This window comes from Schistocerca serialis, chromosome 1, assembly GCF_023864345.2.
Source record: "Schistocerca serialis cubense isolate TAMUIC-IGC-003099 chromosome 1, iqSchSeri2.2, whole genome shotgun sequence".
NCBI classification, from domain to species: domain Eukaryota; kingdom Metazoa; phylum Arthropoda; class Insecta; order Orthoptera; family Acrididae; genus Schistocerca; species Schistocerca serialis.
The window spans coordinates 1,121,676,707-1,121,691,764 of NC_064638.1; positions in this window are offsets into that span (position 1 = coordinate 1,121,676,707).

A 15,058-nucleotide genomic window follows, 5' to 3' on the forward strand; every position below is an offset into this window, starting at 1 on the left:
TGTACAAATATTTTTGACAATAGTAAATACCCTTCTTGGCAGCAAATGATTTTGTCTCACCATGTTGCGTTGCCCCGTATGCGGGGCAAGTTTTCCAGCTTACTTAAAATGTACAGGGGCAAATTTTCCAACTGTACTTCAAATGGTAAAACAGAGATAATTATCTTGATTTCACTGAATATGTATTTTTATTATGGATTTACAATACGATACAAAAGAAGGATAGCAAAAGTGACCACATTAAATAAAGAGAAATGCTACTTAAAGGTTTTACAAAAATGTCACTTAAATGTTTTACAAATGCAGACATTTTTTAACGATACTCATACTCATTGTCCGAATCAATGTAAGCAAACAAAAAAATGTGATATTCCCTTTCGTACAGTCTTCATGCGTTCATTTCTTGCACTGTACCCACGTTTCATTTGCTTTAGACGTGGCGTATGACTCAAGGCAATAAATGCATAAACAATATTCATCTTCTTCATCAGCAGTGGAATTTAGATTCAATTCCTTTGTGAGATTTTGTTTTATTGCTTTTTTCGTTTGAAAAGGATAATAAAAACAGTTTCCTGGCTGGGATTCGCTTTTGTTTTTTCTTGTCTCTGTTATTTGCTTCATTTTGCAGTTTCCATTTTTTAGATAAATCATTTTCGATTTTCAGCTGATTTTTAATTGGAGTATCAGTCAACAAAGCTGACTTCCTTTTTTTCCTTCCATGTCGTGTTTGCCTCCTATGTGCCGCCTTCTCAATAGGCCTGATTTCTTCTGATGTTGTCCAAGTTTGTGTGGATGTAGAAGGAACGCCTTCCTGACAAGCAAGAGGAAAGGTCTTTGTAGAACTCAAGAGAACAGCTTCTTCGGAAATGCTAGTCTGTGTTGGTGTAGTAGGAGTTGATGAATTCGATAGGTTCAAATGGAGGCTGTGATCAGTCGTTTTTTCTGGTAAGTTTGAATACAGTCCCGGACTGATAGGCCATCCAGAATTTGATAATGTAGGAGCTGTTCTGTCTGTAAAGTAGGATGGCATAAAATCTGAGTCTGCAAACATTTCAGGATTAAGTGGGAAAATTTCTGAAACTTTAAAACCTGCCATAATATTGACTGGTGTTAATGCCTGTGGCGCAGCTCTTCCCAATATAGGTGGGATATCATAAACTGTCATAGATCTTTTGTTTGTGCACACCCATGCATCACAAGCTGTGTTAATTTGCTTTTTGAGAGCCCCAAACACACTGCAGTCTAAGGGCTGCAGCTTATGGCTGCAGTGAGGTGGGAAAGACAACAATGTGACACCGTTATCTTTGAAATAGTCCAATGCTTCTGCTGATAGATGGGAATCATGATTGTCCAGAAGAAGCAGACTTGGTCGTGTTACAGAACAACGTGCATAATTTACAAAGTGCTTGGCGAACTTCACAAAATTTTTTTCCATCATCCAGCCAGATGTGTTCGCATCACTGTCGCATCCAGAAGGGCCATCACGTAGAAAGTGCTGATGAAATTTCACCCTGGGGAAAATCAGAAATGGTGGGATGGTGTTTCCTGCAGCGTTTACAGCAAATACTGCCGTCATCAATGTTCCTCTTACAATGGCAACTGTCTAACAACAAGATCATTGAAAGTTGTTGTAATAATTATAATTTGACTGCTATTTGAACTGTATTATAAGTAAAAATTTAATAAACAACAAAATTAACTTTGGGACAAACCAAAATCATTATATTTGCTTGACAACTGCTTCTGTTCCTTATAAACTAACTCGTTTTGCACTACATTGAAAGACCGCACATGGAATCCATTGAACAAGCAAACAATTAACTGTCATCTGCGAATAACTCCAGGGAATGCTGACTGATAACATCGAAAACCACGAATATCTCGACAAAGTAACAGTTACTGTCATTTTAAGGCGTTTTCTAGTTCGTGCCTTGAGAATGACAAGGGTTTATATGCAGAAATATTGGACTTTCAGCGAATTTATATTCTCGAAGGTATAAAAATTTTTGAACACATTCTAAGTTGATTTATGAGTGAATCATAAACTGATTTTTTAATGTGTTCATAGCGTATATGATGTCTCTGCCAGGGGAATCCCCACTGCATCTAGAAATAAAATATCTTCCCACACACAAAACAGGACAGGGCTTTATGAGCTGAGCCGAATATACTCAAATGGGCGACTGCCGATCGCTGTTTGTTTATTTGGATGATTCGGTGTGTGAATGATGAGCATTGTTATAATTATTAGTAAAACCCATAGAGTCAGACTACCAGAGCAAAAATATAAACAGGAATAACAGGTAAGAAAGATTACATATTGTCTTCTTGGTGTATCCAAGAAAATGAAATTTTGACAGAAAATTTTTGCCAGTTCACTACACAGTTAAGGGCCAGTTTACAGTGCACAGTTAGCAGGCACTTTAAGTTCTATTCTTGGAACAGTGTGGAAAATACTTCGCATGTGCACATAATAATGCATAACCAGAAATGTGGGATAATTAAACTGGTGATTCTGACAGGATCAATAAAGTTAACCAGAGAATAAGTTTTAACAGTGGCAGGAACAGTAACAGAATTAGTGATGACAAGATTGTTAGAACGAGGAAGGAGAAGAAACGGGGACATCACACATACTATATGGAAGAATATGACTATTCCAAATTTACGCAATAATTTCGAACTACGGTACTATTACATTTCCGATCTCATGCTTTGAAACTTGAGAATACGAATGAAATGGGCAACTGTTTCCCAGCATAAAACTTTTTGTTTGTAGTAGGCCTAATAGGCAATAGATATTGGTACCGTACTATGTGGATTATATTCTGTCATGTTATGTATGTAAATGAGGTAGATAAAAATGACCACTTGTGCCACAACAGTCTCACTTATTTGGCATGTGTTACAATTGCTGCAATATTGCAAAGGCCTATTTCGTTTTATCTAGCAAACAGTGACAAAATAAACATATATTGAGAAACCACGCCGCTCAATAGTATTAACAGATTTTTAGCATTATACAATGATATTTCGATTTTTCATGTAGGAAAACATTTGACGACCTTTGTCGAGGTAATAGATTCTTTTCAGAGGGGAAAGCACACCATGTAAAGCTGTAGCCAGATTACAGAGAAAAAATGCTGGGACCTAAGTATTGAAGAAATGTGTACTGTAGCCTACTGTGTTGCTTGTCTCTTGCCATTACTGGTTTTATGTTTCCTGTATTTAATTTTAAGTCACAAAAAAGAGAACATTATTAGCTAATAGGGAATAAAGAGTGCGAATTTTCTGAAGAGGTTTTATTCTCCTGGTCACAAATAATACCACCCAGTATTAATTGTGAGTCTTTTTTAAGGGATTTAGGATGTCAAACCAGCCAACTGGGAGCAGGGGAGGCATCACATTCTGAAGACGTTCCCTGCTTTATTTCTTCTTCTTTTTAACAGTTTCTTCTACTACAAGGGTTAAGCCAAATTATTTGTTTAAATAATGAAATTAACAATCCAGTTATGCAAACAATACTTTTAAAATAATTGTTAATTATGTTGGAATTAATTAAGGGCTGGCTTTCCTAACATGTTTTCGAATACAGCCAAATATATCCTTTAAGAATACTATTAGTTGTTCCTTCAAATGTTTATAATTAGTACAGAATTTAGATTAGTTTATATGTCAACAATAGAATTTAAGTTACCGTACGAATCAATTACTGATTTCATCCTATACCAGAAAATACTAACTAGGCATAGTCAAAATAAATTAGAAAATCAATTACATACATAAATCTAAGCACAAAACATAGATCTGGTGTTATGTTCTTTAAAACTGAGGGCCAACCTTTCTCTTGTATGGAAATACAGATTATACACATGTATGTTAATGGTAATTAGTTGAAAGTGAAATTTAAGAAGGCAGATCTCAAAACAAGATGGGAAGTAAAATTATCCCAGCTTGCTTCGTCACAACATGACATTTTAGTTTCCACTGTCATTAATATAGGTTTGATGGCTTCCATTACAAAATACACACATTTGAGTGCCACAGACTGAAGTACAGTGATGTGCAACAGAAGAATGCAGTGTGAAGAGGTGTGGTACTTCACTTTGGCACACTTAACACCAAATAACATCTCTTACATTTCCTCAAACATATATGCTTTATATATCAAAGTTTTCAGAAAGCTGTACACTACAAAATGAACATATTTTTCAATTTTTTTAAAAATTTTTGACTTCCTATACCAAATTCTCGAGAGGGGGAGGGTCGCTACTAGCAAATTTTTGGCCCCCTTCGGAAATATAGTAGATCCAGGCCTCCTGAATGGTAGTCACTGCTGTTTTTCTTATATGTAAATACAAGTTTACTCTCAGGATCAAAACGAGAAGAAGAGCCAGCATGCAGAATAATTATATTTAAAACTGTGAGTACCATCACTCATCTTCGAGTAGGTGTTCCTGGAATGACTATGATTGACCAATGTTTCATCAAGGTAATACACTGTTGAACTACCTCCTTACCTTGTATCTTGAATCTTTATATGGGATATATAGTTCATGCTGACCTATTTCACTTCTTTGAACTAATAGCTCTCTTCTTAACATATCTGGAACCAATTTCTTTTCAATCCCGCGTCCGGCCATCTTGATTAGGTTTTCCGTGATTTCCCTAAATCGCTCCAGGCAAATGCCGGGATGGTTCCTTTGAAAGGGCACAGCTGACTTCCTTCCCTGTCCTTCCACAATCCAATTAGACCGATGACCTCGCTGTCTGGTCTCCTCCCCGAAACAACCCAACCCAACCAATGTGTTTTAAAATTCTCTACATTGTGAAGCATTAGCTTTGAAGTCAATTTTCTCCTGCTTAGCTGTAACAAGTTTTTCTCATGTCAGGCATTTCCCATTCAAATGAAGCACTTTAAAACATCATTGTTAAAACCATCCATTTCTGTTATAGGTTTCTTGCAATTTTGATGCCTTCCAGGCAGCATGAAACCAACTTTTTCTATGGTTCCTACAGCTCGTTTACAATTCTTTTATTTATTTTATTTATTTAGTCCTTCAAATCCTATATGTATAGAATATATACAAGGATATTGGACATGGTTAGGTATTTACAAGATAAAATACAGTTTGTATTACAATCCTAAGAACTAGATATTGAAGTAATTTAGCAAAGATTCATAAATACAACAAACATTACAGGCAACATACAAAGTAGAATATTAATAATGCATCTTTATTTTTGTTGTTTGGCTTTTATATATTCTGTCAGACTGTAAAAGCAATGATCAATTAAATATCTCTTGCTACACCACATGTTTCTGCAGTCCATTCTTGTGTCTTCAGATGCCAACAGTAGGAGACCTGCTTTCAAATTCATGTTGGAAAAAGTTATAAATGTGATAAATTATAACCCCTCCCCCCCCCCCCCCCCACCAGCTTATGAAGAACTTGACATTTATTGTCATCATCTGACTTTTTTTTCATTGCACTAAAACATTTACAGATACACAATCACAGCTATACTACTAAAAGGAAAAAAACTGACAGTTGAATGAGCAATTCGTTTATTGCGAAGTACAGCAAGCAGGAGAAACATTCTTGCTGTACAGCTATAACTTGGTACTAGCTCCTTGGAAAGAGAATGAATATTACACGCTGCCAGCAGCTAATGGAGGGGGATGCACAGAACAGCTGAAAATTGGGCTGCCTTCCTACATGACATGGACTTTAGTACTGTTGACACCACAAAAACTTGTGGTACTTTAATGTGAATGAAAATTTAGTAAATAAGAACTACAAATTTAACAAAAAAGTTTCTTGAGAAGAAAATACAACTGAACTGTCATATATAGGCTATTAAACACAAAAATTGCTAATAGTTGTGTGACAGTAAACAAAACAAATATGGTAGCTCCAAAACAAAACTTCAGCTACCACCAATGATTATACAAAAATACTCTTTGAATTGCAGATAAGATCTAGAAAGCAGTGAAGTGTGTACATCTCAAAATAAACATGTACTTAAACATATCATCAGCCCAAAATGTGTGAAATATGTGTGCAGTCAGAATAAACAAGGAACAAAAGAGGCAGTACTTAGAAGAACCAACAGGTAACAAATGGTAAAATGATGAATCTAGGAATATAGTACAACTCCCTATGCATTACTCCCACAGGTATTGTAATGACAGGGTTAGATTCGTTACGATGTGCACAAAGCCCTTTAAACAGTCGTTCTTCCTGCACTCCATAAGTGAATTGTACAGGACAAGTGGTACAGTGGGATGTACCCTCTGTCATACACTTCACAGTGGTTTTCAGAGTAATGATGTAGAAGAGTAAAGGTTTGATACAGTCTCCCGTAACATACTGCCCAAATATAAAGCTACATCACTATAGAATAAGAGAGAATGCTCTTGACTTACTAAAGTCCTACCTATAAGTAAAAGAAATCAGCTTCTGTCTGTAGAAAATCAGTAATCAGATTGTTTACCAGTCACTAAAGGAGTGCCCTAGAGCTCAGTTCTTGGACCCTTTTCGTTTATTATACTTGTTTTTGTAAATAACATGCTGTGTGAAACAGTCCTCTGTGTAGATAGTTCTATACTAATTGCTACTAGACGGCAGCTTGGAGGAATGATATTTTAACACAGCAACAATAACAGACATATGCAACACATGGTTGCACACAAATGATAGAAAGCAGAAGACATATTGTTAAATTTAAATGGACCAGAACAGGACAATAATTGGTTTTCATATTAACCAAAGATTTTGATGGGGTACTCATAAAGAAAAAATATGCAATATGCTTTCAGATAGTATAGCCTACCTGACGCATAAACTGGGAGGCCATATCAGAAAAAAAAAACACTTTTATTATAAGACTTCTTCAATTCACGTCTGGTCCTTGGAATTTTAATATGAGGAAATTCCAGTGGTGCAAAAGCAATATTTAAATGACAGAAAATGGCTGTTACATGTGTTACAGACCTTGCACCACATGTATCTTGTAGAAATTACTTTAAGGAGCTTAATATTACAGCAGTATCAAGTTTTATTTATAGTTTCCTGGTCTATACTAAGGAAAATCTAAATCAGTTTAATCATACAGACTCAGGATATCAGTATGATGCAAGAGATGCATATGCAACTTCCTGGCAGATTAAAACTGTGTGCCCGACCGAGACTCGAACTCGGGACCTTTGCCTTTCGCGGGCAAGTGCTCTACTGGCAAAAGTAAAGCTGTGAGTACCGGGCGTGAGTCGTGCTTCGGTAGCTCAGTTGGTAGAGCACTTGCCCGCGAAAGGCAAAGGTCCCGAGTTCGAGTCTCAGTCGGGCACACAGTTTTAATCTGCCAGGAAGTTTCATATCAGCGCACACTCCACTGCAGAGTGAAAATCTCATTCTAGATGCATATGCAGTTCCTACGCCATACACCAGAATAGTGAAGATCCATCACAGCTATTAACATCTTGGGATCATCTTAAAAGGGCAATGGAGCACAGATATTTCAGAGAACTTGTGTTATTCGGTACCTTCAATCATCCATTGTCAAGAACCTTCTTTGTGCTGGAAACAGAACATTTTATGCACAGTGCTGACAAGTATAGTACATCCTGTGTTTTTAAATAGCATTTCCAGGTTGTTAATAAACTCACTGCAGTAAGTGTGTGGAGTTCTAATAGCCAGACCTCAGTGCCACTGCACCATGACAAGAAAATCAGAGCAATTTGACCTCATACAGAAGCATATCGACTGTTGTTTTTCTTGTGTACTGAATTGGTGGTCAAATGAAGCTTTACCTATGGGTGCCCACAAATGGGCCTATTGATAGAGTCTGCCTGTTGCCACCAGCAGGGTATGTCATTAAACAATAAGTAGAAGTGACCGGAGGATAGGCTACTTCCATACAATTTGGTTAAGAACTAGAGAAATAATGATTATTTGTAATGGCTCCAGGTGAAATTTCACTCAATTTGGAAAGTAAGATAGAAGGTGTGATGAAGGAAGATCAGTTTGGAATCAGAAGAAGAAAAATTACAAGTTACATTTTTTGCGTTGCTGAGAACATTGTTAGAATGCGTTTTAGAAATAAATGATGAGCTATGTTTGTGTTTTTTGGCTGCCAACAGCACCATACTCTGGAAATATAGGACAAATTAGAAAAGACTGGAGGGATTGAAAATCTGTATAAAAAGAATGCATCATACAAAAAGTAAAATTATGTCTGGTAGTTGGTGACGTCAATAGTTTTAAAATTTGCAGAAAAGTGTGACATAATTGTCGCTACTTCTTACTCTAACTCCCAAATAAAGTAAAATACCGGTAATTAACAAAAAGCTAAAAATGAACAAGATGCCAAATTGTATGTCACCATCCCTTTTATTCCGCAAACTTACTCAGTTTTTACAGTAATGAATGAACAAGTTATATTAATTAATACAAGTGGAAGGAATTAACCTTCAATTCCAGTGAATAAGAATACTTCATGCACAGAGAATTTAAAACAACCTGATAACTACAACATGCAGAATGTAGTTTGAACAGCACCTATAGAAACAGCAGCAGCATTAAATATTTCACACATTTAAACATAAAATTTTTTAGAATAAATACTTCACTCTGCACTTCTGAAAGATGAAAGTTGCATGCTGAGAGTGAGAATCAGTGGTGGGCATAAAATGGTAATTGTGTCCTTCTGTCACCCACCAGATCCAGATCCTGATTGAACTGAAAACTTTAATCTCAGTTCACTTTTACGTAAGTTCCCCAATTATATTGTAATCATTGGTGGAAACTATAATCATTTAACAAGCAATTGGAAAAATGATAGTTTTGTTAGTGGTGGACATGATAAGACATACTGTGAAACATTACTAAATCCCTTCTCTGAAAACTACCTAGAACAGATAGTCTGGAAACCCAATCATGATGGAAATATATTGGATCTAATTGCAACAAATAGACCTTATGTCTCTCAGAATATCCACTTCGAAACTTGTGTCAGTGATCATGACACAGTTGTAGAAACAATGACTATCAAAGTACAAAGGACAACTAAAGCAAGCAGAAAAATATATATGCTCAGTTAACTAGATGAAAAATCAATGGTACCATTTTTCATTGAGGAACTTGAAGCTTTTACCACAGGGCAGGAGCATGTAGAGCAACTGTGGCTCAAATTTAAAAGAATAGTTGACCATGCACTTGACAGATATGTACCCAGTAGAACAGTTCATAATGGAGAGGAACCTCCATGGTATACAGTATATGAATCATCCTCCTCTAACATTACTCTTTTTTATAGAGATAACCCATACCATGTATACTATCGATTCTTGCATAGGTTAAAATTATCTCAGTTGTTTCACTAAAAAAATTCATATGATTTTGGATATGATGTATCATATTTCAGGCTAAAATGTATAAAAACAGAAATTAATGTGTTATAATCAATAAGTACTAATGACCCGCCAGGATAACCGAGAGCACTAATGCACTGCGTCCTGGAGTCGGGCAGGTGTGCCGGCCCCGGATCGAATCCGCCCGGCGGATTAACGACGACGGCCGGTGTGCCGGCCAGCCTGGATGCGGTTTTTAGCCGGTTTCCCACATCCTACTAGGTGAATAACAGGCTGGTCCCCACGTTCCGCCTCAGTTACACGACTCGCAGACAGTTGAAACACATTCACACTATTTCATGATTTACACTAGATGCAGACAGCTGGGGTACACTAATTCCATCCTGGGGGTACGGGGTGTGTAACGGTACTTGAATTACGCAACCATTACGGCACCTCACCTGAACCTCTCGATACCAGCAATATTCTACTGTATTTCTGTAAAGTAGTTGACATATTTCTGAAACAACATTCAGATTTGATTTCATTTGTGATACATCGATATGTTTATATTGCAATGATATTATTCTTATGTGTATTCTTTATTTTGTCACTATGATCTTTGACGTACTTGTAACTCTTATTTTTGGGAGTGTAAGCGATTATTAGTTAGTTGTTGAGTTGTTAGAGAGTCGGACCTTGAGAAAGTCAAGTCTTGAACGTCATGTTGGAAAGACGCATAACGTAGTCAGCTTATAAAATGTGAACTTTAACAGTGACTGTGAAGAAGATGTTTTCAACAAAAGTGTAATCTTCAAGAGTGGTTCGTGAAGCGCATCTACATAACTTTTGAATATAGCAGAATAAAAGCTAGGCCTCTTTGCATCCGAGCTTGGAATCATAACCACCTAGATTTTCAACGATTGAGCCATTATTTTACGACGAGACCAGAGTGGGAAACACGAAAAGATGAGTGCCTAGTTTTTTTTATTATTACATGAAATGACTTTATTAACTGTGCTCTAATGACACCTGCCACATAATATGACTGTTGTTGCCGAAAATGCAGTATTTAGCAGCGTGAGCAACACCACAATCGTTATTAAATGCTGACCTTTGTTGTGGTAGGGTTGTTAGAGGTGGCAGCAGGAAGGGCATCCATCCACCCCTTACTTGACCATGCCAAATCCATACTTAACCCTGCTGACCCTGCGCACAATACGGGATAAAGGCGGTACCAAAAGAAAGAAAGAAAGAATCAATATGTACTAATAGCTAAAATTACTCTTCTTTTAAGAATAATTGAATTTACAAAATTTCTGGGATAATTAAAACTCACATCATTACTTGTGCAATCTAACGCTTATTACTAAACTTGTTTCTGGATTTATTTATGAAATAATAATATAATTTGGTACATATTCTTCTCCTGCTGAAAAAGTTTGTAAACTCTTTTGCTTTGTAAATAGTGAGTACTGCAGAATGTAAGTAGTAGTGGGCACGCCTTCAGTTGGAAGTACAGGGCTATTACAAATGATTGAAGCGATTTCATAAATTCACTGTAGCTCCATTCATTGACATTTGGTCACGACACACTACAGACACGTAGAAAAACTCATAAAGTTTTGTTCGGCTGAAGCCGCACTTCAGGTTTCTGCCGCCAGAGCGCTCAAGAGCGCAGTAAGACAAAATGGCGACAGGAGCCGAGAAAGCGTATGTCGTGCTTGAAATCCACTCACATCAGTCAGTCATAACAGTGCAACGACACTTCAGGACGAAGTTCAACAAAGATCCACCAACTGCTAACTCCATTTGGCGATGGTATGCACAGTTTAAAGCTTCTGGATGCCTCTGTAAGGGGAAATCAACAGGTCGGCCTGCAGTGAGCGAAGAAACGGTTGAACGCTTGCGGCTAAGATTCACGCGTAGCCCGCGGAAGTCGATGAATAAAGCAAGAGGGAGCTAAATGTACCACAGCCGACGGTTTGGAAAATCTTACGGAAAAGGCTAAAGCAGAAGCCTTACCATTTACAATTGCTACAAGCCCTGACACCCGATGACAAAGTCAAACGCTTTGAATTTTCGGCGCGGTTGCAACAGCTCATGGAAGAGGATGCGTTCAGTGCTAAACTTGTTTTCAGTGATGAAGCAACATTTTTTCTTAATGGTGAAGTGAACAGACAGAATGTGCGAATATGGGTGGTAGAGAATCCTCACGCATTCGTGTAGCAAATTCGCAATTCACCAAAAGTTAACGTGTATTGTGCAATCTCACGGTTTAAAGTTTACGGCCCCTTTTTCTTCTGCGAAAAAAACGTTACAGGACACGTGTATCTGGACATGCTGGAAAATTGGCTCATGCCACAACTGGAGACCGACAGCGCCGACTTCATCTTTCAACAGGATGGTGCTCCACCGCACTTCCATCATGATGTTCGGCATTTCTTAAACAGGAGATTGGAAAACTGATGGATCGGTCGTGGTGGAGATGATGATCAGGAATTCATGTCATGGCCTCCACGCTCTCCCTACTTAACCCCATGCGATTTCTTTCTGTGGGGTTATGTGAAAGATTCAGTGTTTAAACCTCCTCTACCAAGAAACGTGCCAGAACTGCGAGCTCACATCAACGATGCTTTTGAACTCACTGATGGGGACATGCTGCGCCGAGTGTGGGAAGAACTTGATTATCGGCTTGATGTCTGCTGAATCACTAAAGGGGCACATATCGAACATTTGCGAATGCCTAAAAAAACTTTTTGAGTTTTTGTATGTGTGTGCAAAGCATTGTGAAAATATCTCAAATAATAAAGTTATTGTAGAGCTGTGAAATCGCTTCAATCATTTGTAATAACCCTGTAGATGTTTTTTTATAAGTTTGTCACCAACAATGTAATTGTGATTCTACAGTTTCTCCCGGCGTATTTGTTGCTCGAACAGTCCACGGGTATACTGCCGGCTCATAGAGTCCAACAGGCACAATATTTCGGCGATGAGACATGTCGCCATTGTCAGGTGCGCTAACGAACTGACCTCCTAAGCGCGGGAGGCCGATTCAAATCCCCTCCCCCTGCGAGCCGCTCTCTCCGCCGTCCGCGCCCGCACGCCGGCGGTCACGAAGACGTGGGCGTCGGAATCCGTCGTAGCGTCGATGTGCTTGCTAGTCCGCCCTGGTCTCCAGTTCGTACTTCTTGCTGAGTCTTCTTAATTACATTCAATGCTGGGTCCCAAGCCTTGCTGAGATTGTAGCCGCAATCTCAATTGATAAGATCTTCCCAGGTGCGAATTTCAATAGCCTCCCTTATAACGCTGTCCCAATATTTAGAGGTCAGAGCCAGGATCTTGGTACGCTTATAATCCATCTCGTGTTTCTCGGACAAACAGTGCTCTGCTACCGCCGACTTATTTGGATATTTCAGTCGAGTGTGCCTTTGATGTCCTCGGCAACGATCTTCGATGGTGCGTACTGTCTGTCCGATATAAGTCTTCCCACACTCACAGGCAATTTGGTATATGACGGCCTTCCTCAAACCGAGGTCATCTTTCACACTTCACAGTAATGCCCGTGTTTTATTGGGTGGGAAAAAGACGGTTTTAACTCGGTGTTTCTTTAATATACGACCGATTTTCCCCGATAGTCCGCCATTGTACAAAATAAAGGCAGTGGCTAGTTCTTCTTCTGTGACTTCATCCATCTCCACAGGTTGTGCTGTGGTGGTGGGACGGAGAGCGCATCTAATCTGCCATTCCGAGTACCCGTTTTTTCGGAACATGGTTTTGAGGTGTTCCAATTCCTGGGGCATATTCTCTGCGTCTGAGATGTTGCGCGCCCTGTGTACTAGTGTTTTTAGTACTCCATTCCTCTGAGAAGGGTGGTGACAGCTGTCTGCACGCAGGTACAGGTCAGTGTGTGTTTTCTTCTCGTACATACCGTGGCTCAGGGTACCATCAGTTCTTCTGTTGACCATGACGTCCAGGAATGGTAATCCTCCTTCTGCTTCGGTCTCCATAGTGAATTTGATGTTTGGATGTATGGAGATTAGGTGTGTAAGGAAGTCCAGGAGCTTGTCCCTACCATGGGGCCAGATGACGAACGTGTCATCGACATAACGGAAGAAAGAAGTAGGTTTCCAATTGGATGACGCCAAGGCTTCCTCCTCAAAGTACTCCATGTACAAATTCGCGACCACTGGCGAGAGTGGGCTGCCCATTGCGACTCCCTCCCTTTGCTCTTAGTATTCCCCATTAAACAGAAAATATGTGGAGGTCAATAGATGCCTAAAGAGTTCGGTGGTCTTACCGTGAAATTTCTGCGAAATAAGCTCGACTGACTCTCGTAGAGGCACCCTTTTCAAAGCTCTGTGGGATATCAGTGTCTTTCAGTCTGGAGTTGTCGAGACGTTTCACGAAATCCACGGAATGACGGATATGCTGAGGGCATTTATCTACATAGGGGCTAAGTAACTCAGCCAGATATTTTGCCAGCAACTAAGTAGGTGCCCTAATGTTGCTGACAATGGGGCACATAGGTACTCCCTCTTTGTGGACCTTGGGGAGTCCATAAAGTCTTGGTGGTACAGGTCCCTGAGGTGACAATTTCTTGGCATCCCCCTCTGGTAGATCCGCGTCCTTGAGTAGAGCCCTGGTCTTGTTTTCCACCGTCCTATAGGAGTCGTGATCTAGCAGGCGCTGCATCATCTCTATGTAGTCCTTATGGGAAAGAACTACAGTGGCATTGCCTTTGTCAGCAGGTAAGATAAAAATCTCAGAGCACTCTCTTAGGTCCCGAATGGCCGCCCTCTCTCTACTGGTAATGTTAGTCTTCGTAGGTTAATTCTGGTCAGAGCCCGGCAGGTTTCCCGACGCACTTCTTCTGCTGCTTCAGGTGGTAATAGTGCTGCTCCCACCCCTATGTTCACGCCGGTCGCGGACATCGTCAGTGCAGTGGAACAGGTTGCAGCAGAAGAAGTGCGTCGGGAAACATGCCGGGCGCTGACCAGAACTAAACCTACGAAGACTAACATTACCAGTAGAGAGAGGGCGGCCATTTGGGAACTAAGAGAGTGCTCTGAGATTTTTATCTTACCTGCTGACAAAGGCAATGCCACTGTAGTTCTTTCCCATAAGGGCTACAATGAGAAGATGCAGCACCTGCTAGATGACGACTCCTATAGGAAGATCAATGCTGACCCCACGAAGAAGGTGAAGAACAAGACCAGGGCTCTACTCAAGGACGCGGATCTACTAAAGGGGGACGGCAAAAAATTGTCACCTCAGGGACCTATACTACCAAGACTTTATGGACTCCCTAAGGTCCACAAAGAGGGAACACCTATGCGCCCCATTGTCAGCAACATTAGGGCACCTACTTACTTGCTGGCAAAATATCTGGCTGAATTACTTAGCCCCTATGTAGGTAAATGCCCTCAGCATATCCCTAATTCCGTGGATTTCGTGAAATGGATCGACAACTTCAGACTGAAAGACACTGATATCCCACTGAGCTTTGCCGTGGTTTCACTATTCACCAGGATGCCTCTACGAGAGTCAGTCGAGCTTATTTCGCAGAAATTTGACGAGAAAACCACCGAACTCTTTAGGCACCTCTTGACCTCTACATATTTTCTGCTTAATGGGGAATACTAAGAGCAAAGGGAGGGAGTCGCAATGAGCAGCCCACTCTCGCCGGTGGTCGCGAATTTGTACATG